The sequence below is a fragment of the Mustela nigripes genome, chromosome 2 (assembly GCF_022355385.1).
Source record: "Mustela nigripes isolate SB6536 chromosome 2, MUSNIG.SB6536, whole genome shotgun sequence".
In the NCBI taxonomy this organism is placed as follows: Eukaryota; Metazoa; Chordata; class Mammalia; order Carnivora; family Mustelidae; genus Mustela; species Mustela nigripes.
Genome location: NC_081558.1, coordinates 93,348,304 through 93,373,375, shown reverse-complemented (window position 1 = coordinate 93,373,375; position 25,072 = coordinate 93,348,304). Strand labels below are relative to the sequence as shown.

Below are 25,072 nucleotides of genomic sequence, written 5' to 3'. Positions count from 1 at the left end.
ATGAGGAAAGATATAGTTTGCTGTGTGTATAGGCCATAATAAATATGACCATTTTGGGCAAGCCAGTTGTTACACTGGAAAAGGAAGGAACCAGCTAGTAATAGAAAAAAATTCTAAAGAGAAATCTCTCATGCTAAAACAAATGCAATTTTAGATTCTTTTATTGTTTAACACATAACCTGACAATTTCCTGTTTCTGATAAAAATCAGCAGAGTGACAATACCCAAGTGACTAACTCCGGAAGTTTGGTTGGGTTACAGATCTTTTGGTAAACAATGAAGGGGGGAAAATATCCCCAAATAACTAACTTCTATGTGCTGTAAGTAACTCAAAAAAGACAAGGCAATTCATAAGATTTTATTCTATTCAATGTTTTAAACCTTAGTATCTTGTAAGTAATTTTAATTGTTAAACACTCTGAGAATGAAAAAAAATGGGTAAGAATCCCATCATGGGGAAAATAAAAAATTATAGACTAGTCTGAAATAAAGACTCCTTAAGAAATCAAGCCTTTTTTGCAGGGCGCCTGGGTGGCTCAGTGGATTAAGCCTCTGCCCTGATCAGGTCATGATCCCAGGGTCATGGGATCGAGCCCCCCATCGGGCTCCCTGCTCCGTGAGGAGCCTGCTTCCCCTCCCCCTCTCTCTGCCTGCCTCTCTGCCTACTTGTAATCTCTGTGTCAAATAAATAAATAAAATCTTAAAAAAAAAAAAAATCAAGGGGCGCCTGGGTGGCTCAGTGGATTAAAGCCTCTGCCTTTGGCTCAGGTCAGGATCAAGTTCCACATCAGGCTCTCTGCTCAGCAGGGAGCCTGCTTCTCCATCTCTCTTTGCCTGCTTCTCTGCCTATGTGTGATCTCTGTCTGTCAAATAAATAAATAAAATCTTTTTTTAAAAAATCAAGTTTTTGTTTTTGTTTTTTTAAAGATTTTATTTATTTATTTGTCAGAGAGAGAACACGCACGAGAGCACGCACCCTTAACAAGCAGAATGGCAGGCAGGCAGAGGCGGGGAGAGAAGGAGGCACCCCACTGAGCAAAAAGCCAGATGCAGAACTCCATCCCAGGACCCTGGGGATCATGACCCGAGCTGAAGGCAGTGGCTTAACCAACTGAGCCACCCAGGCATCCCAAGCCTTTTTTGTTTTTTTAAAGAATAGGTCAAATAAAACACCCCCTTATTCTATTTATTTTTAGAAATAGCCTTTGGAAAATCCAATATAAGCAAACACAAAATACAACACAGGCAAAAGTCCCGTGCATTATCAAAATTAATCATTTATTCATTTGACAAAATGTTTACTGAGTAGTTATAGACTAGGAGGACATACAGTGAAGGCCTGAAAGTAAAGAAAGACGTATCAAGCAAAACATGATCTCAAAAAATATCAACTGCAGGGGCCCGTGGGTGGCTAAGTTGGTTAAGTGGCTGGCTCTTGATATCAGCTCTGGTCATAATCTTAGCATCCTGGGTTTGAGCCCCTTACAGGGCTCCCTGCGCAGTGGGGAGTCTGCTTCAGGATTCTCTCTCCTTCTGCCCCTCCCCCCTAAAATAAATCTTCAAAAAATATCAACTGTAATTCTATTTCTCAACAACTTATTTAATTAATGCCCTACAATACATAAAGCATTACTCCCTATATGATTATTTCGTCAGGTATCACAAAATTTTACTTATTACTCTGAATTACAATAATCTGTACCAAGATCACCTTAAGAACATTATCACCGTTCTAGGGGCGCCTGGGTGGCTCAGGTCAAAATTCAGGTCAAAATTCAGGTTAAAATTCTGCCTTCGGCTCAGGGTCCTGGGACTGAGCCCGGCATCCGGATCTCTGCTTAGCAGGGAGCCTGCTTCCCCTTCTCCCTCTGCTTGCCTCTCTGCCTACTTGTGATCTCTTGTCAGTCAAATAAATAAAATCTTTTAAAAAAAGGAACATACTACCATTCTATAATCTGAAGAATATTACATTTTATATAATCTAAAGAAGCAGCCATATGTTATTACTAATGTAAAAAGAATATAATACTATTGCTAAAACTGCTAAATGATGAGCAATTATGGTATAAACCATCTATGAAAAAATAAAATAATGAAGAATTTAATGTCATAATTAATACCACAACTGTAAACCATTAACTGATTTAATCCTTATTGTACTACTAGTCACCTAAACACGAATGGGTGGATGATTGACTGTACTCATTTTTTTTTTTCTTAAAGATTTTATTTATTTGAGAGTGAAAGCAAATTGAATGAGCAGGTAGAGTGGCAGAGAAAGAGGAAGAAGCAGACTCCCTGCTGAGCAGGGAGCCCAATGCAGGACTCAATCCCAGGGCCCTGGGATCATGATTTGAGCTGAAGGCAGACATTTAACCAACTGGGCCACCCAGGTGTCTCTGTAGTTCATTTTTAATGTATTATTTTTACAACTGTGGTACATAATATGGTCTGAATTTTTTCCCCTACAAAATTCAGATGCTGACATCTATCCTCTAGTACCTCAGAACGTGACTCTGTCTTTAAGGAGGTAATTAAGTAAAATGAAGTCATCAGGGTAGGCCCTAACCCAGTACGATTAGTGTCTTTGTAAGAAAAGGTGATTAGAACACAGACACACTCTGTGGGAAGACCATATGAAGATCCTGGGAGAAGACAACCATCTATATTATGTCAAAGACAGAGGCCCTCAGAAGAAACCAACCTTGATGACAACTTGACCTTAGACTCCAGCAACCACAATTTTGAGACAATAAATTTCTGTTAAGCCACCCAGTCCATGATAGTTTGTCATGGCAGTCCTATCTAACTAATAGAATACAAATAAAATTTACCATCTGAACCATTTTTAGTGTCGAATTCAGCGGCATTAAGTACATTCACAATATTGTACAACCACAACCACTATCCATCTCATAAACTATTTTCATCTTGCAAAACTGAAACTCTATACACTTTAAATAACTCCTAAATACAGCCAAGCTACCAATTAAAATTAAGTATAAGAGAAGAATAGTCATTTTTGGACAGGCAATCTCAAAAAATTTAATTCCAATTCATTTTGACTTAAGAAAAAACCAGAGGATATGTTCCAGCAAAACAAAAGAGTAAAACAAGACAAAAGAAGACAAAGGATCTAAGAAGCAGGAAAACCAATGAAGAAAAGCAAAAGGAATTTCCAGAATGCTAGCAAAAGTAAATTAAGATCTGAAGCAGTTTAGAATAAACAGTCCAACTTGGAGTAAGATTCCAGGGGAAAAAATAAATAAATAAAAAAACCTGATACAGTTAATCTGACAGGACTATGTGAAAAATTATATACAAATACAAATTTTATAGAAATGCTGGAGAGTGTGGGAAGACTTAGCTATAAATTCAAAAACAATGAAAAAAATTTTAAACGTGAACCACACAAATTTCTTGTAAATTTCAGAAAAAATAAATTCACAAGAAAGACAAGTTAACAGAAGGAGGTGGGTCAGCTATAAACTATATGTTTATATAGTCATAATGATAAAAATGCTGAATATGAATATACATTATCAAGACAATGATGCTAAGAAAGACAGATTAAGAAAATAAATGCAGGACCTGTCCAGCTCAGTAGGCAGAGCATTTGACTCTCAATCCCGGGGTTGTGAGTTCAAGCCCACGTTGGGTGTAGAGCTTCCTTACTACACACACATACAAACCTCCCTTTATCTTAACAGAAAATCAGTAGATATCTAAAATTAATGGATCAGGAGATAATACTAACAATTATATGTTTTTTATATATTAAAGTAATACATGAACATAGTTTAAAATATCAAATAGTGCTATAAGGCCTATAACAAAAGTAACAATCCTTTGTTCTCCTCCCTCTTTTCCCTCCTGCTTGTCTCAAGAAGTAATCACTTTCAACTTTTTAAGCTGTTGCTGCTGATACAGCTCAAAAAGTTTAGTGATTACTTCTTGAGGCAAGGGGGTAGAAAAAGGAAAGCAAAGAACTGCTGTTTTTTGTTATTAGGCCTTTTAGCACTATTTGAAACTTTAATCGAATTTCAAGTATTACTTTGATAATTCAAAAAATTAATTTGAAAAACCTCACTGATCCCTTGAAAATCAAAACTAAGTCAATCAAAATGTTAAAATAGCTAGCTGACTTTTAAGCTATACCAGTATCCATTTTCCCTTCTTTTCATAACAGTACCTCAACTTTCTCTTCAGAAACTATCCCCTTCATCCCCAATCCTAATTCTATTTTGACATTCTTGAGGTGGAGTTCCAAGAATTCAGGAGTAGTTTATGCAATTCACACATGGCCAATAATATTAAATTCCCTTAATTCTTGTGACTAGCGACGAACGGGCTTAAAACTCAAGTGGTTCATTCAGAAAGACTCCTGGGATGCATACAGGGGTTATTGGAAAGGTACTTACTCTTTCCCCAAAAGACTTAAACCTGAGAGCTAAGTAAATGGCACCATATAGAACCTGGACGGTGAGAGGGCCACAGAGATGGGAGTCCATTTTTTCAGCCTCCAAATCTAATTTTCGTCAACCCAGAACCTATCTCGGGATATTTCATTTCATAAACTAAAATTACTTTTCTGTTAAAACAAACAAATAGGGTCAATATATGATAACAGGCACCTGAACAGACAGTATCAAATTTATTTTTTTTGAAGTTTATTTAAGTAATCTCTATACCCAACATGGGGCCCCAACTCAAATCCAAGAGTTGCAAGCTCTTCCAACTCAGTCAGCCAGACACCCCTAGAGTAAAAAATTTAAAAGAAAAAAGAGGGAGGAGTCAAGATGGCTGAGAAGTAGCAGGCTGAGACTACTTCAGCTAGCCGGAGATCAGCTAGATAGCTTATCTGAAGATTGCAAACACCTGAAAATCCAACAGCAGATCGAAGAGAAGAAGAACAGCAATTCTGGAAACAGAAAAACAACCACTTTCTGAAAGTGTCTCTCACAGTACCTCACATCTACTTTGTGTTCAATAAATATTTGCTGAATGAATGTTAAAAAAAAAAAAAAAAAAGAGAACTCTAAAAGAAAGACTTCACATATAAGAAAAATGTGAAAACAATGATAAAAAAATGATGGATATTGAGGAAACCCAAATACTAGCAAGTAAAGATATTTCCAAATTTAACAACTGTGTGTATGTGGTTAAACTCTGGAACGGGTTTAATGTAGCCTAACTGAACACTATGTGGAGCTTATAAACAACAAAATAACTGATTTTACCAAGCTTTCAACTTATTTATTATTTATCTTTGGGCCCTACTGTGTACGAGGCAGAGTATGAGCTAACCAGCTTACAAAGCTGTATCTGTCCTGACAGAGCTTAGAGGCTAGTGGGAAAAGTTCTATTTCTTGCTAATACAACTTCATCTGTAACGCTGACTTCAACTTATTCTGCTCCCATCAGCATGCCAACTGCATCTGTAAACTAGATCCAATATACTGCTACTTTTTATATATGTTTAGCTACCTCTGATTGAGCCAATAAAACCACCCATTTTTTTACTTTATAAACTCTTAGTTCCCAGAATCCACCTATTTTAAATTGTAATATAAAAACAAATGTCCTGTCTTGAACTCCAAAGGCCTAAAGGACAAATAATATAATGGTCCTAAGGAGGCAAGGTAGGCACCAGGTATAAAAAGGACAAGTCCAGATAGGCAGCACAACTTTATACCCATTAGTTCTAAGACAAAGGCTGGACTTTCTGGTTTTATTCTCCTTACAGGGTAATGCCAAAAAAGGAAACCACTAATATTCGGAGAACATCTTGTATACTTCATGTGTCATCCATTTAAGTTCTGGGAAATACAAATTATCCTCCTGACACATGGAGGGTTTTATTTAGCCTAGACAACCTCTAACCCCTAAGTGCTGGGGGTAAATACCCTCATAAATAAACATGTCCTTTACTTAAGGAGAATGCAGCTCAACTAGGTAACTGTACTCTCAAAACCGAAATGTAAGTCAGAAACTAGAAAAAAAGGTCATGACAGTAAAAGCAGATTTGGGTTTTTGGGTTAATCTCTGTCTTTGCTACTATTAACCTCCAAATTGTTTCCATTATTTGGCTGTGTGAGCTGTAAAGGCAAAGGAATGAGAGTTATGTCTAGATTGTCTAACTCGCCAGCCAAGCTGAGAGAACCCCCAAGAGGCTGTGGATGAAAACAGCTTTAAAAGCACATAGGAGGGCGCCTGGCTGGCTCAGTGGGTTGGGCCTCTGCCTTCAGCTCAGGTCATGATCCCAGGGATTGAGGCCCACATCAGGCTCTCCCCTCAGCAGGGAGCCTGCTTCCCCCTCTCTCTCTGCCTGCCTCTCTGCCTACTTATGATCTCTCTCTCTCTCTCTGTCAAATAAATAAATAAATAAAATCTTAAAAAAAAAAAAAAAGGGCACAGAGGAAACTAAAGCCTCTGAGATCTGATTGAAGGGGGAAAAAAAAAAAAGAAAAGAGTACAGGAACCAATCCTGGCCTAAAGATAGAGCACCCCACACTGTTCTCACAAAAAGTGAAGTAATGCTTCACAGGTACTTGCCAACTGCCAGATTACCATACACGGAGGGCTAGGTCTTGAGGGATAATTCTCTTCCACCATCATCACTCCATCTAGCTTCCTCAGGCTATCCTTAATTTGCAGGGCTAGGAGGTATCTCCTGTAACTATCTGACATTTTAAACCATCTTCAAATATTACTCTGATAAATAAAGATCTTGCAAGTGCAGGGTCTGCATCTAAGAATGACAACCTCCTTCAATTTTGTACCCTAGGCAACTTGCTGTCTCACTCTAGTCCCAGCCCTGCTTTACTGTTCCAATAGATAAAATATGCTTAACAAACTGGGATTGCCATTAAACTGCCTTGCTATTAACTCTGAGTCAGGGAATGTCATATTAACTAAAACTCTATTTTCTTATTTGTAAAATGAGAGAACTGAATCAGATTATATCAAGAAAGTCTCTTGAGTTACATCAAAACTACAATCAAAATTAAAAATATCTCCTCAAATTATCTGGACTAAATAAAACCAGATTTGTACTGTGTTTTCTGATTTTTTTCATCATCTTAATCCTTTGCTGTTCCAGTTGTTACTCTTTAATAGACTCTAATTACTGTATCTCTTAAAAGTGTTGCTCCAAGTTGTACATATTTCCAAAAGAAAACACAAAGCATAGGGGACAGTGGAACTATCATTTCCCTATGCCATACAGTATAAATAAGGCTTAGATTATATCATTACTCAGCAACCATATTCTCCTAACATATATATGCTAAACTTGTGGTAACCTGAACTCTCACACATATTTAATATGCAATTAATCATTACATTGGAGTTATTTTTCACCTTAACTGCTATGCTTAAATCTATTTCCCCCTCTTACCCTCCATGTTATTGACTTCCTGTTACCTTTTGGCTTATGCATGCAATAGGACCCACGGGAGTTACCAGGAACCAGTACACTATTACTTAAAATTCCTAGGTATGAAAATGCTTTCTGAAGTACTGTACTTATCCATCTCACAGGCACCTCACACTTAACTACATTTCCCTTAGGAGTTTCTGCTTCTGTATTCTATAATTTAGAAAACACTATTACCATTAATTAATACAGTTATCTGGATTAATGAACGTCTACTCAGTCAATCCCATCATTTCAAGTCATGTCCTTTTCACCTCCTTCATAGGACTCAAATGAATCCATGTATCTCCATTCTCACTACCACTGCCTTAGTAGTAGTAACGGAAGCAACTGCCTCTTAAGGGGTCTCTCCATTTCCAGTCTCACACTCTTCCAGTCTTCCAGTTGGAAGCATTTAGTTTTCTTCTTAGGGAGAAAAAAAAAAAAAGGGATCAGAAACAAGAATCCCTCCTTCAAGTATTTGCTATCTAAACTTGAAAACGAAGTAAAAGGTCTCAAACGTATTTGCTTTGAGGTTTAATCTGGAAAATAATGGGAAAAAGATTAAGAAGTCTTCAAAACTATAATGAATCTTTCGTAAAGTTATGAGATTCTGGGAAATGGTGGAGTAGGAAGCACTAAGAATCTGTCTCTTCACCTAGACAACAACTGTACTTGCAGAATCTGTCTGACTGAACTATTTCAGAACTCTGGAGTCTACTCCAAGGCTTGAAACTTCCAGAGAAGTCTTGGACTATAAATTTTAGTTAATTTCAGCTCTTAACTCAGCAAGGGCTACACATCTTCCACTCCCCAGGCACATGCCAGGTAGCTGTACATTAGTTTGAAGAGTGGCTTGCAGGAGTTAAGGTGAGAGTAAGAATCCTGTCATGAAAATATCAGGGATCTATGTACTGACAGCTGCATGATGCATCTGATCACTGAGGTGCTGACAAAGAGGCAGTCACTGATGTGTGTACACACACACACACACACACACACACACACATTATGTAAGCCCCCCCCCCATCCCTCAGGCTGAGGGAAACCTAAAGAGCTGGTGTCTTTTTTAAATTTCTCCTTTCAGGAGCTAGATAATAAAGGACTAGTAATAAGGGGATTAAGAAAATCAACACAACACATATCCAGAAAAAGGCACAAGCTCAGTGAAGAGCTGAGGAAAGCTTATACCTCAAAGTGATTCCTGGCAAAGAGACAGCCAAGACAATAAAAACAAAAACCCAGCAAAACCTGCGGCAGAAGGACAATCTGATTTTCAGATTTATCGTATTATTAGATTCAAGTATGCAGTTTTCAAAACCAAAGACAGAAACAAAGACACACACACACACACACACACACACACACACACACACACACACAGGATTACAAAGAAACAGGACTGTGTGGCCCATTCAAAGGGAAAAACCAACAGTAACCATCCTGGAGAAAGAAGAGCTAACAAACCCACTAAACAAAGACTTTAAAACAAATATCTTAAAGATACTCAAATAACTAAAGAAAGATGTGGAGAAAGTAAAGAAAATGATGTATGAACAGAATAGTAGTATCTGCAGAAATAGAAAACCTAAAAAATTCTCCAGCTGAAAGGTACAATGACAAAAATGAAAAATTCATCAGAGGGATTTAAAGGCAGATTTGAACAGGTAAAAGAGGGAATCAGCATGGAGACAGGGCAACTGAAATTATCGAGCCTGAAGAACACAAAGAAAATGACTTAAAAAAAGTAAACAGAGAATAGGATCTGTGGGATACTAAGAAAAGAACCAGCAGATGCCTTGTGGGAGTCTGAGAAGGAAAAGAGGGAGACTAAAGGGCCAAAGAGATTATTTGAAGAATCATGGCTAAATCCCAAATCTGATGAAGTACAGGCATTTAAACATCCAAGAAGCTAGGGGCACCTGGTTGGCAAGGTCAGTGGAGCATGGGACTCTAGATCTCTGGCTGTGAGCCTGAGTTTTATTTAAAAAAAAAAAAAAAAATCAAAGAAGCTCAACAAACTCCAAGCAGGATAAACTCAGAAATCTATACTGAGATAAACTATAAATGAAAACACAGAAAGACAAAGAGAATCCTGAAAGCAACAAGAGTAAAGTGAATCATTACACACAAGGGATCCTCAATAAGATCACCAAGAAATTTCTCATTAGAAATTAGAGGATAGGGGCACCTAGGTGGGTCAGTTGTTAAGTGTCTGCCTTCAGCTCAAGTCATGATCCCAGGGTCCTGGGATCAAGTGGGAAGCCTGCTTCTCCCTCTCTCACTCTACCTGCTTGTGTTCCCTCTCGCTGTATCTCTCTCTGTCAAATAAGTAAATAAAATCTTAAAAAAAAAAAAAAAGAAAGAAAGAAAGAAAGAAGAGAAATTGGAGGACAGAAGACAGTCCAGTGGACCCTTGAACAACTCAGGGATTGGGGCCCTGATCCCTACACAGTCAAAAGCCCATGTACAACTTCTGACACCCCCAAAACTTAACAACTAACAGTTTACTCCTGATCAGAAGCCTATCAGTAACAGTTGATTAACACATAGTTTGTATATTACATACCATATTCTTAAAATAAACTAAACTAGATGAAAGAAAATGTTATTTTAAAAAATCATAAGGGAGGGCAAGGCGCCTAGGGGCCTGAGTCTGTTAAACATCCGACTCTTGATTTTGTCTTAGGTCATGATCTCGGGCTTGTGAGTTGGAACTCTTGTGCCAGGCTCCACACCAGCTTATGATTCTCTCTCTCCCTCTTCCTCTGCTCTTCCCCCACTCTCTCGTTCTTAAATAAATAAATAAATAAAATAAGGAAGAGAAAATACATTCACAGTACTGTACTATAAAAATATCTGCATATAAGCTGACCCACATAATTCAAAACTATGTTGTTCAAGGTCACCTATAGGTTGACATATTCAAAATACTGGAAGAAGAAAACAGTCACCTAAAACCCAATTTTCAATAAAACTGGACTTCAAAAGTGAGGGAAGAAATTAAGACATTCCCAGACAAGCAGAGGAAGTTTGTTACTACCAGACCTGCACTGCAAAATATGTAAAGGAAGTACTTCCTGAGTTGAAATGAAAGGATACTAGACAATAATTCAAAATCATATTAAGAAATAAAGATCTCAATAAAGGTAAACACATGAGTATAAAAGATGGAATTACCGAAAATTCAGTTTGTAACTCTGTTTTTTTGTTCTCTATATGACTTAAAACACTAATAAACAACTTTTAAAAACACTTATTAGTCTAAAATGACTATTATTGTACACACTTTGCTTTCTATACAATGTAAGAGACTAATGTATTAAAAATAGCAATTACTGGGTGGCCTGTGTAGCCTTGATGGCTCAGGTGACTGAGCAATCAGGCTCTTAATTTTGGCTCAGGTCATGATCTCAGGACTCTGAGATCAAGCCCTGCAACAGGCTTCACACTAGGCACAGAGTCTATTTGTCCCTCTCCCTCTGCTCACCCCCAACCCACTTGCACATACACACACTCACTCTCAAATCAGTAAACAAATAAATAAAGTCTTTTAAAAAACCACACAATTACTAGTCTATATGTTTGGACAAATGAGTATTTAAAAATGTATTTCTGTAACATCAATAACTGAAAGAGGGTAAGACTGGACCTGTAGAGGAGCAAAGTTTTTCTGTTTTCTAATTTAAGCTGGTGGTACACACCTGGGGTAGGAAGAAGTCTGTCTGGAATTTAGGGTGTTTCCATGCTTGGAACTACAACGAACAGGAAATTGCAGCAACCATGGCCCAAAAAGGGCAAGGGAACTAAGGGCTCAAATCCCTTAAAAATGAAAGTCTAGAAGTCACAAGCAACCTAAAGCAGCTGCACTGCTGGCCTAGCATAAGGGAAATCTAGAATGGTTGGTGAAAGAAGGAAATGAGTCTTTATTACTGCTTCAAATCAGTTGCAGCAGCAGGTAGCACTAGCATGCACCACTAACCCTTATTTCTGTGGAAGAGCCGGCAGTGACTCAATGATGGATTACTGTGGGGTCCAAGCAGATCTGAGCAGAGAAAGAAGTAGATTTGTAGTAATTTGCTAAACAGCAGTAGGAGACTAATACAGCTAGAATCAAAGGCAAGGCCAACAGCAAGAGGTAGATTCTATCAGAAATCTCTTATACTCCATCCTCATGCTGTCCATCTGTCCTTTGATGCTAGCTTTAACAGTAGTTTCCTACTGCTGGGTAACAAATTGACACATATTTAGAGGCTTAGAACAACACAAATCTGTTATCTTAAAGTTCTAGAGATAAGAATTTCAAAACACGTTTTATAGAACTAAAATCAAAGCCTGCATTCTTTTGGGAGCTCCAGAGGAAAATCCATTCCTTATCATTCCAACCTCTAGAGGCTGCTCCTATCCCGTGGCCCCTGCCGTATCAAGACCTCTGCTTCCATTATCATATCTCTTTCTTGGACTGACATTCTTGCCTACCTCTTATAAAATAAAGTTCTTTGTGATTACAAGGGGGACCACTCAGAGAACCCAGGAAAATCTTACTATCTACAAAATCCCTTTTGTGATGCAAGGTAACATACTAACAGGTTCAGAGGATTAGGATCTTTGAGACATCATTATTCTGAGCATCACACTTGTCATAAGCTAAAGCTAATGCTTCTGGTCAAGTTTCAACTACCCCACCCCCCACAGAATTCACTGTGATTCATTTGCTTTCTGCCCTGTGCTTTTTTGAAGCCACAAAGTAAGACACCATGGGGAACCAACCCACTTGTCTGGCTCTTGTGTGGAGTCCTAAGTGGTAAAGGGAAGGCGAAAGAATCTATGCACCACTAGCACAACTGTGAAGTGATGGAGAACAAGAGCAGTAATAGTTTCTCCTGTCCATCCACAAGTAGACAACTGGAGGAGCATCTAGATCCTCAGGAGTTCCCACTAGGATTGAGCCTTAGTTGCCACAGCAGTGAGTAACTCAGTAATACACATTCTTGTACTGGCTTTTCTTTTTTTCCTGTTTCATTTATTCTGGTCCCAATTCTTGTTCCCTTGGATCACCTGCCAAATAAATTACCTGCACACAACTCCTTGCTTTTAGACTAATGTAGGGTAGATGATGGGGAGGAGACCTAGTTAACCACAGGAAAAGTGTTTTAGACACATAAATGGGGAACACGATGATTTAATAAAATGAAAGCTATATTCATAGTATGGTATCTAGTGTTGACAATGTCACTCTATTTGAGGAAGAGAGGGGTCAAATCTCTTCCTCAAATTTTATTTATCAACTGAAAAATGAATGGTTTAACTTCCATGATTCTAGTTCCTTCCATCTCGAATCTCTTATGATACAATGAACACCATTAAGAACTGGTAAGAGGACAGAAGAGTTGTGAGATTATCACCAAAGAGGCCAGCCAAGGAAATTTTGAAATAAGCCAGTCAGAAGCTAATGTGGTCTGGATTTCAAAAGCAATAGAGAAACCGGAACCCTCATACACCGCTGGTTGAATGTAAAATGATAGAGCCACTTTGGAAAGCAATTCAGCAGTTCCTCAAAGTTTAAACGTAAGTTACCCCATAGCCCAGGCATTCCACTCCTAGTTATACAACTAAGATACATGAAAACATATTTTTACATAAAAATTTATACAATGAAGTTGAACACTTACCTTACACTACATACAAAAATAACTTAAAAAGACACTATTGTAGAATGGGAAATAATATTTGCAAGTCATATATCTGATGGGGGATTGATATCCAGAATATATAAAGAACTCTGACAACTCAATAAAAACAAGATTACACAAATGACCAGTAAACACAAATAAGGTGTTCAACATCACTAATCATATTTAGGAAATGCAAATCAAAACCACAATGAGATAACACCTCATACACATTAGGACAATTATTATCAAAACAAAGTAAGTATTAGAGGACCTAAGGAAATTAGAACCCTTGTGTACTGGTGGTAGGAATGTAAAATGGTGCAGCCACTGTGGAAAACAGTTTAGCCTTTCCCCCCAAAATCAAAACAGAATTATCATATGATCTAGCAAAAAAAAAAAAAAAAAAAAAAAAAAAAAGGCAGGGTCTTGAGTAGATATTTATACATGCATATTCAGAACACCATCATTCACAACAGCAAAAAACAGAAGCAACCAACTGTCCACCAACAGATGTATGGGTAAATAAAATGTATATATATACAATCAGCAGGATATTACCAGCCTTAAAAAAGAAGGAAATTTTGACTACATGTTGCAACATATGTATATCTGTGAAGACATCACATTAAGTTAAATAAGCCAATTAAAAAGGGACAAATATTGTATGATTCTATTTATGTAAGGTTCCTAGAGTAGTCAAATACAGAGAGACTGAAAACAGAATGGCAGATGCCGGGGGGGCTGGAGGAATGAAATAGGAACTTAGTGTTTAATGGACAGTTCACTTGAGGAAGATGAAAAAGTTTTGGAAATAAATGATGGTGATGGTTTGCACAACAGCGTGAATATACTTAAAGCCAAAGAACTATGCACTTTAAAATGGTTAAAATGGTCAATTTTATGTTATGTATATTTTACCACAAAAATTAAAAAAGCCCATAAATGTTCACAACAGTATTAAGATCTTAACAGTCAAAAGGGAGAACCCAATGTTCATCAACTGATGAATGGATAAATAAAATGTGGAATACCCATACAATGGAATATTACTCAGCAGTAACAAGGAATGAAGTAGTGATACATGCTTTAACATAAATGAACCTTAAAAACATATGGTAAGGACAGAAGCCAATCACAAAGAACTACATATTATAGGATTACATATTGTAGGATTTCATCTATGTAAAATGTCCATAATGAACAAACCCAGAGAGACAGAAAGGAGATTAATGGTTGCCGAGGGCTGGGAGTAGAGGGGCTAAAGGTTGATGACTAACAAGAATGGGGTTTCTTTAGGGGTGATATAAATGTTCTAAATTGTGATGACAGTTGCAAAACTAAAAATACTGAAAGGCACTGAATTATATACTTTAAATGGGTGAACTGTATAGTATGTGAAATATATCTCAACAGAGCTTTTTTTTTTCTTTAAGCCAACAAGTGACTGAATGGAACTATAAAATAAAGCAAAGGGATGAATAAAAGATAACTATGAAAGGATAGAAAACCACTGTTTAAGGGTGCCTGGGTGGCTTAGTCATTAAGCATCTGCCTTCAGCTCAAGTCATGACCCCAGGGTTCTGGGACCGAGCCCTGACTCTGGCTCCTTCTTCAGCGGGAAGCCTGTTCTCCCTCTCTCATTCTACCTGCTGGTGTATCCTCTCTTGCTGTGTCTCTCTCTGTCAAATAAATAAATAAAATCTTTAAAATGATTTGAAAGAAAGACCAGTTTAAATTCTTGCTTTGAATAAATAAATAAATAAATAAATGAAATTCTTGCTCTCCCATTTATTATCTGTGTGACACGAGCTAACGTTACTTAACCTTTCTGTGCTTTAGGAACACCTCCTACAGGGTGACTATGAAAATTAAAGAATACTTAAAATACTTAGTATGGTACATGCTACATGGTTGTATTTCCCACCCTTACCCTCCTACCTAATGCTAAAAATTCCACCATCAGTTCTATGGATATAAATTCAGCGATTATTATTTCTAAATTTACAACACAGAATTAATGTCTCTCCCAGGCAGCAAATAACCTAAAAATCACCAACTATATGCTACTGACAAAGCAATTCATTTTATTTTAATTCCAGTACAGTTAACATACAGTAATATTAGTTTCAGGTATACAATACAGTGGTTCAACAATTCCATACATCACCCAGTGCTCATCACTACAAGTGTACTCCTTAATTCCCTTCACCTATTTCACCTGTCCCGTTCCCCGTCCCCCTCACCCCCCGCAATTTCCCTCTAGTAAACATCAGTTTGTTCACCAGAGTGAAGAGTCTGTTTCTTGGCTTGTGTATTTTTTTTCCTTTGCTGGTTTATTTTGTTTCTTAAATTCCACATGTAAGGAAATTATACGGTATTTGTCTTTCTCTGAATTTTTTTCACTTAGCATTATACTCTCTAGCTCCATCAATATTATTACAAATGGCAAGATTTCCTTCTTTTTTATGGCTGGATAATATTCCATGGTGTGATATACACACACACCACATTTTCTTTATCCATTTATCTATCGATGGGCATTTTGGTAACAAAGCATTTTTAAACTGTAATTCACTGCCAGTTGAAGCCTGGTACAAGGGAAAGATAAACTTAAGTAGCTCTTTTCACCAATCATCTCTCAACTTCTTTTTCTCTCCCCTTGTGTCTTCTTTCCTTATCCATCTGACATTTTACCTTATCCTTTATTCCAAAGTTCTATTCTTAGACTGCTAATGATCATGAGAAAGGCAATAATAACTTATTTTTTCCATTATAATAGATATTTAGAAAAAAAAAGTGACTGAGGTATAAGATATGAACAAATAAGTATCTTGTATATAAATACCTTGTATAAGATGAACTAGTACCAAACTCTACTCAGCTAACCCACCAAAGTTCCCTAAACAAAAAGAATTTTAAAAGGTAAGAATAAAAAGGAATGCAAGAAAGCTCCCACTTTCCCTTGTGCTAATGATTCTCATACTTGTTTACCTGGAGACAGAAGCCTGTGGCAACTGGAATTTCTCCAGACTATCCCAAATGAAGTTCCACTGACTTAAAAAAGATGCTTTCATTGGTGTTAATGCAATTTGACATATTAAATTATGCTTCCAATTTAAATATATTCTTATTTCACTTCAATGTTAAAGAATAATCTACTCAAAACTATTTTAAAGGACAATGACTTTCAAAGGGGCACATGCATTATAAATGCTTCCAGAAGATGATTCAGTAGAAGGATATGGTTAAGTAGCATAAACAGATGAAGTGCCATTGGTTTTTTTTGTTGTTGTTGTTTTGGTTTTTTTAGATTTTATCTGAGAGAGAGAGAGAGAGAATAAGAGAAAGAGATCACCAGCAGAGGGGGACAGTAGAGAAGTAGACATGGGGCTCAATCTCAGCACCCCGGAATCATGACCTGAGCTGTAAGGCAGACGGTTAATGGACTAAGCCACCCAGGTGCCCCATGAACTGCCATTGTTTTGCTATGATTCTGCATACTTTCAGATCAGAAAATTCCTACTAAAAATACTTCAATAAAAATTCATTAATGTTATCTCTATATAAGCTTTTAGTACAATTCTAACTTACTGTAACATTTAAAAAGAACATACCTCTAAAGAAAAGTTGCTATAGAAGCCCAGAAGTCTGGGCACCTGGGTGGCTCAGTCATTAAGTGTCTGCCTTTGGCTCAGATCATGATCCCAGAGTCCTGGGATCCAGACCCACATCAGGCTCTCTGTTGGGTGGGATGCCTGCTTCTCCCTCTCCCACTCCCCCTGCTTGTGTTCCCTCATTATTTCTCTTTGTCAAATAAATAAATACATAAATAATCTTTAAATTTAAAAAAAAAAAAAAAAAGCCCAGAAACCTTTTCTCCCACCACAAACTCCTTAATGCCTAACTTAATACCTCCTTAATCCCTAACTGTACTGTCTCATTCTATTTCACTTCACTTTACTGGACAAAGTACACGAAGTATGTTAAGTGCTTTTAATATAGTATGTTACTAATCCTCACAACAATCTTATGAAGAAGATATTAATATCACCATTTTATAACCTTCATGAAAGGTAACATTTCAGAATCTTCAAATACATATCACAAGGAATAGCCATACTAGAAGCAGTCAAGCTAACCATCACTCTTTTCTAAAACTCTGCTGGTTTCCTTAAGCCTATACTCAACTGGTTCTCTTCCTTCCTCTCCATCCACTCCTCCTGGTCTCCATTTGTGGCTCCTCTTTTTTCTCCTGAGTCATCTGTACTCAATGTGTACCCTCTCTCTCAACAGATCATCCATTTTTATGGCTAACCTCCTTATTAATCCCTGTCCATTATAAACTACTATCATCTCATTCTCCAAGTCTCCCTGCTTAAGTCACACAGCAATTTGTGTTGGATTTTCCTTTGAAATGTCCCTCGTTCATTCTTTTGTATTCCACTGATACTGCATCCACTAAAACCAAAACCCTCAACAGTTCAACTCAATTACCATTAGAGCTCTTGGTTATTATTCACTCTAGTCTCTCTACTTCAGTTTGTATATAATAAATAGTATTTCATTCATACAACACACTTACAAAATGACAGGCATGTGCTAAGAACAGTGAGAAAGAGACACCGCCTTCGAGAATAGGACACAGCAAAAGCAAAGAAAATGTTCAAATAAAAAAATTATAGTTTGTAATAAACAGTGCTTTCAAAAAAAAAAAAAAAGGAAAAAGGAGAGCTACTTTAGATACTTGAGTTAGAGATGGATTTTAAGCTGACATTTTAAAATGAAAAGGAGACGGTCGTGTAAATATTTAGAGTGGTCCAAGCAAAGGAAACCACAACACATACATTCTAGGAAGGAAAAATCTTGGCATGTTTTGGGAAATGACCTAGTCTAATGTGACTTGAGAATAATAAAGGAGAAAGTGATACAAAGTAAGGATGAAACACACAGGCCAATTTTATTCCATGCATTTAAAAAAAAAAAAAAGTCATTGAAGAGTTTTAAGCAGGGGTGTTCTAATCCAGTAAACACTGAGAGACTGCTAGTGCTCCATAAGGTCTGTTTCCTCCTCTCCTTCATTAGCACACGGCTATACTACATCTTCCAGCCTCCTATGTAGTTAGGTGGGATCATGTGACTCAGTTCTGTCCAATGGAATGTTGGGTAAAGGCAATACATGCCACTTCCAGCCTGGGTCTAAAAGCTTCTTTTGTACCATCATCTCTTTTCAAAACAACCCCAAAAAACACATGGTGGTAAAAATGATGACTTAAAAAAGACAGAGGAGGGGCACCTGGGTGGCTCAATTGGTTTTGTGTCTCATTCTTGATCTTGGTTCAGGTTTTGATCTCAGGGTTATAAGTTCTAGCCCCACGCTGGCCTCTACACTGGACATGGAGCCCACTTAAAAAAAAGGAAAAAAAAAGAATGAAGAGCCTGTGTCCCTGAACGACTACATGCAACAGAGGTATCCCAACTCCTACTCCATCACACACATCCACTGGGCTGTAATGTGAGAAAGCATTACAAATTTCCATTGTGTTAAACCATTAAGATTTGTTGCTTATTAGGGTTGTTAGCATACCATCAGTAATACAGAAATCTTTTGGGGTTTTTTTTTTTTTTAAGATTTTATTTATTTATTTGACAGACAGATCACAAGTAGGCAGAGAAGCAGGCAGGAAGAGAGAGGAAGCAGGCGCAGAGCAGAGAGCCAGATGCGGGGCTCGATCCCAGGACCCTGGGATCATGACCTGACCTGAAGGCAGAGGCTTTAACCCACCGAGCCACTCAGGCGCCCCAATACAGAAATCTTGAAAACAATTCTCTGCCTGCTCTATCAAGAATGAGTCAAAAGGAAAGAAGAAAACAGCAGAAATTTAAAAATCAGTTAAGACTCAACAATCACCCAATGAAAAACCAAAGAACTTAAATAGACATTTCTCCAAAGATACAAATGGACAATATAGTAGATAGTAGATGATGCTTAGCATCACTAATCATTAGGAAAATGCAAATAAAAACCATGATGGGTTAGTACTCTATATCCATCCATTAGAATGACTACTATCAGAAAGAGAGAAAAAACAACCAGGGCTGGTAAAGATTTGAAGAAATTAAGAATCTCTGTACCCTGTTGGTGGGAATGTAAAATGGTACAGAGATCTTTCTTAGAGACATAATTTGTGAAGCATCCCCCTATCGATACTATTTAAAATCAGAGGACTGAATGAGATCACCTGTGAGAGACTAAAAGAGAGAAATAATTCCAGGACAAAGTTCTAAAATGCCGACATAAAAAAACTAAGCAAATGAAAGATATCCACTAATTCAAATCCTTTTTTTTTTTTTTTTTTTTTTTTTGCCAATTGCCTAAACTGGATATACAGACATCACATATTTTATTATTTCAATGTCCTAAAACTGGCAACATCATCCCACTGCTCAAATCTGGACTCACTGCTATTTTATCAGATAATCAGCATTTGGTGAGTCCTTTTTACTATGACCTTAGGAATGCCTGTCTCTCTAGACACGATTTCCTGTTTTCTCTTTCTTTCACCTTCTCTTTTATGGAGGTTTTCTCCTTCCTTTTGTGGGTGGAGCACATCACATAATAGCTTTCTAAAAAAGGAAGTAAGGAAGAAAAATTTTTAGAGACCTTGCATGTCTGAAAATGTCTGCCCTCTAAACTTATGCTTAAAAATTTGGCTAAGAGGTGCCTGGGTGGCTCGGTCAGTTAAGCGTCTGCCTTCGGCTCAAGTCATGAACCCCAAGACCCAGGATCAAGCCCCATGTCGGGGTCCCTGCTCAGCAAGGAGTCTAATTCTCCCTTTCCCTCTGCTCCTTCTCTCACTTTCTCTGTCTCAAATAAATAAAATCTTAAAAAAATGAAAATAAAAAATTTGGCTGGGAAAAGAATTCTAGCCTGGAAATTATTTTACCTCAGATTTTGAGAGCACTGCTCACTATCTTCTGGCTTGTGAGGCTGTAGCTGAGAACACTCAAATCTCTGTAATGTGACCCATTTCCTCCATCTCTGGAAGTTTACAAGATCTTCTTTGTCTTATGTATTTCAAATTTTCAGAAGAACAAACCTCAGTGTCTATGGTATTTAGTTAGTTATTGTCTCTGGCTTCAAACCTACTCCTCTACTCTGCTTTGTAACACTGGGGGGCTGGAGCCCTATAAATCACATTTCTCCTTTGCTAGCTGACTCCCTGTTAGACTTGGAGAATCATCTAAGGGCCACAAGAAAGACACCAGAAGACTAAAGAAAGGAACAGGGAGATATCCCTTCAGGTAAGCATCAACCATCGACCAATAATTTTCTCCCTGGCAATAGCAAAGATTCCAGCAGCAGCAACTGGCTCCAGACAGCAATTTTTTGCTTGTGTTTTTCCTGCCATTCATAGACCAGCCTCATCAGGTCTCCTAAAATACCTTTACTTTCTGAGCAGGCAGAAGTCTGAGTTTCAGATCCTTGGGGCCACTCTTCATGCTTCTAAATAATCCTATTATCTTTTCTTTGCTCTCCCAGCCCCATGGGGTAATAATTACTTCCTATAGTTACTAGCTCTACTACCTGAGTGCTCCCTTACTGGCTTTTCATTTCTTCAGTTATCTAGTGTATTGGGTTTCTGAAGGCTGCTGTTAACAAACACAAACTGCATTGGCTTAGCATGAAAATCCATCTCGCAGTTATGGAAGCCACAGGTCCAAAATCAAGACACTGGCAATGCCCTCTCTAAGGCACGAGGGAAGGATCTGTTCCAGGACTCTCTCCTAGTTCTGGTAGCCTCAGGTATTCCTTGGCTTATAGATGGCCATCTTCTCTCTATGCCTGTGTCCAAATTTGTGTCTAAATTCCTCCACTATGAAAGAATACCAGTCACATTGGATTAGGGTACACCCTGCTGACCTCATTTTAACATGATTACCTCTGTAAAGACTCTATTTCCAAATAAGGTCACATTCTGAGGTACTGAAGGGCTAGGACTTCAACACATCTTTTTGGGGTGACACAATTCAATTCATAACATGGATGAACATGAGAGAGAGAGAGGGAAGCAGGCTCCCTGCTGAGCAGAGAGCCCAATGTGGGGCTCGATCCCAGGACCCTGAGACCATGACCTGAGCTGAAGGCAGAGGCTTTAACCCACTGAGCCACCCAGGTGCCCCTAAACAATTCTTTGTATTAAATTCTGTTATAATAGGTGGTATGATCTCCATTTTCCTGACTAGTCCCAGATTTGAGAGTATGCACTTATTTTCATCCATTTTCCTGAGTACCCAAGGGCCTCTCAATCTGCAAAATGATGTTCTTCAACCCTGTGGACTTTTCTTGTTTCACTAATATTTCTTCTTCACTCTTCTCTCTGTTCTCACTGGCACTTCTCTTAGATGAAGCTGACCTCACAAACTGACCTTTTATCTTTTTATAGCCTGTTTCCATATTCTCCTCTACTTCAATTTCCTTTCTTCTATGGGGTGTTTTTTCTTACTATTATGCTCTAGTTTTCAAAAATTCTTTTTAATTCTGAAAAAAAAATTTTTTTTGGTCTCTTGTATGAAAAGCTTTCCTCATGAACCCTGGCGATCCTTGATTATCTGCTCATATTTAAAAGTAGGGCCCTAGGGGCAGCCTCACTGGCTCAGTCGGTACAGCATGTTACTTCTGATCTCAGGGTGATGAGTTCGAGCCCCACATTTGGCACAGAGATTACTTAAAACAAATAAAATAAAAGGCCCTGGGCTAGAACAGCTGCAAGCACAGAGATCATCATTCAGGTCATCAAGATCTAAGGCCAAAAATAAAAACAAACAAACAAAAAAAAAACAAAAAACAAAAACTTGCTTGGACTGAATTACAATTATTAAAATATGGAAAATGAACCAGACCACAAAAATGTGCAACAGATCCTCTGTGCCAAGACTGCTGAAGAAGAGCTGAATACATCTTTCTTTCAATCTTGAAGCTTTGCTTTCAAAATTCTCTTACACAGATCTGGACAAGAAACTAGAGTTCAAAATGATCTGACTGATGACAAGGAGTTTGGTATTCCTTAAGGTGATACTCCTCCAACACTGGCAAGTATACTCAAACTGATGATGAAGAGGAGTCTTTTGTTCTTGAGGCTCCTACACTGTTAAAAATTGATACTATTGACTCTCACTTCTATGATATTTTGTCTGTGCCAAGTTCAGATAGTGGAGACTGCACCAACTTAAAAAGGAAGAAAATACCAGATCCTTTTTCACCCCTTCAATCAGTTAGATGACATTCACTTTTGAAGAAATTTCTGACCAGAGAGTGTCTGCAGCTGACAAACTGGATGCTGGCCTGCCTGCTGCAATTGCAGTGTCCCATCTATAACAAGGGGTACATCTCCTGGATTGGCTTTAATATATGATCAGAATCAAGCTTTCCAATTTTCTGAGGAACACTAGTGTTGGAGGTCAGTATGGAACCACCTCTGCCTTCAGTATCAACAATGACTACTCAAGACTTCTCTGTGGCTTTGCTAAAGGACATATCATGAAGTGGGATTTGGCCAGTGGAAAAATTCTAAGATCAGTAAGAGATGCTCATCTGTAAACGTTAAGTTTACAGATGATACAACTCTTATAATTCACAATGACAGCAGAGGCTGTGTTTTTGAACTGACATTTAAAGATTTATTATTATTATCTGAAAGAGAGAGCAGGAAAGGAGGGAGGGGCAGAAGGAGAGGTAGAACCAGACTCCCAGCTGAGCAGGGAGCCCAACTCAGGGCTCCATCTTAGAACTCCGGGATCATGATGGGAGCCGAAGGCAGACGCTTAACAGAACTGAGCCACCCTAGTGCCCTTTGAACTGACATTTAAGAGAGAGATGGGAGTGAGAACATGAGAATCTAGGGTCTGTTCAGTGGTTCCAAGGGTGAAGTTTGCTGTATTGAGCCTCTCCATTCAAGCCTAAGTTGAGAGACCATCCCATCATACAGTTTTCCTTGGTCATGGCATTCTTAACAAAGATACTGGTCACTGGATTGAACAATCCTTGAAAATGGAGATGATTTTTCGCTATGGACAGATTCTCCCAGTGTTCCATTGCCAGCCTGGCACTTTGTGGTAGTGCTTAATTATGTGAATCCCATACCTGACTTCTGCAGAGATGTCATCTGCTACTGGTTAAAAGATGAATCTGAAGCAATACATATTACTTATCAACAATAGCATCTTCACCTATACTATGACCTCATCAACTTTACTTGGATAAACTCATGTACAGTTGCGCTCTTGGACAGTGTGAACAAGTTGCACGTGATTGATCAGCAGGATCAACTGATCCTCGATTGATCAACTGATTGAGGAACTGGAAAGAGTGGAGATCTCAGAAGTTCAGTTGGTCTGTAACAGCAGCCATTTCAAATCACTAGCCACTGGAGGAAATATTAGCTAGGCACTGCCTTTGGTTGGAGAGGTTTATCAATCCACTAGCAGTTATGGTTCTCAAATCTTTTATTTAGGGACAATATCCATTTATGTGATAATGCTGAGAAGCTGGTAAGAGAGTGATCATCTCCTGAAACAAGACTGTCTTACAGAAGCCTTGGCTCTTGCATGGTCTTTCCATGAAGGAAAAGCAAAAGCAGTAGTGGGATTATCAGGGGATGCCAGTAAGCAAAGACTGTGGTTACAGACCAGATGGTAGAAATCCTATTACAGTATGCAGATCAAGCTCTAAAAAAGTGTCTAGACCAGTGAAAAATCCAAGTGATGGAGCAGCATTTTAGGATAGGGTGCTGTCATAGTTTATTACTCCCCGCTACAACAAAAGAATCTTTTATTTAGCTGGATGTAAGACGAACTGAGAATTCAGTGGCCAAAGGAGTGTTTCTGGAGTGCTCTGAGCCATGCATTGTAAATGGTAAGTTGGTGGGGATGACCCCCAGGTAACGAAAGACCTGACTGTTAATGTCCAAGATATAAAGTTAATGGAAAATGTGGAAGTCCTCATTGAATATATGGATACCATCAGCCTAGATATTCAGCAAGTAAATTTATAAAAAATTTACTAATATACAGAATATCATTTCTTTTTTTTTTTTTAAGGTTTTGTTTATTCATTTGACAGACAGAGATCACAAGTAGGCAGAGAGGCAGGCAGAGAGAGAGGAAGGGAAGCAGGCTCCCCACTAAGCAGAGAGCCCAACATGGGGCTCGATCCCAAGACCCTGAGATCATGACCTGAGCCGAAGGCAGAGGTTTAACCCACTGAGCCACCCAAGCACCCCAGAATATCATTTCTTTGATAATACTTAGCTGATTGCGCCTCACTTGCCTTCTATCCACCCCAATTATTTACTGAACACTTTTGGTAAGATGTCTCTTAAACCTTAAGCTGACTCCAAAAATCTCTAAATTAGAAAACGAGATGAAGCATATGAACCTATTTTTTTTTAAGTGAGCATGAGTCTGTATACTCACAGAAACAATTCTGGAATATACATACCAAAAAATAACAGTGATAAATACTAAGACAAGTTACCATTCAGAGGAATGGAAGATAATTATACAAGAAATCTGTGATGAGACTGCTCATACAATTAAGAGTAAACATAACTTAGTATTTTGGTAGCCAAAACTTTAAGAAAAAATAAATATATTTATTTTTTCCTGTAACAATGTAATCCTGTTTCTCCCACTCTGACATGTGGCTTAAATTAATTCTCCCTCTCATTTGAGGTATCAGGTAGAAAAATAAAATTTTACATAAATCTGTATATATGTATAAACACACACACTTATACACATGTTTATTACTGCCTAAAACAGCTTTTTGCCTAGAACCAAAATTATTCTGCCAGTTATGATTTATAAATCTTCTAAACTACAGAGAAGGCTGATGAAAATGACTCATTTAAAATACGACTTGAGGGAAGCCTGGGTGGCTCAGTTGGTTAAGCAGCTGCCTTCAGCTCAGGTCATGATCCCA

General features: G+C 38.0%; 1 protein-coding gene and 1 pseudogene across 4 annotated transcripts in view; one reads left to right on the top strand and one right to left on the bottom strand.

The window, feature by feature from the left end:
• Positions 1-25,072, bottom strand: part of NCK1 (NCK adaptor protein 1) — an 81,525-nt gene that overhangs the window by 46,455 nt on the left and 9,998 nt on the right. The gene's annotated exons all lie outside the window — the stretch shown is intronic.
• LOC132009987 (vacuolar protein sorting-associated protein 8 homolog) lies at positions 21,976-24,502 on the top strand (annotated as a pseudogene).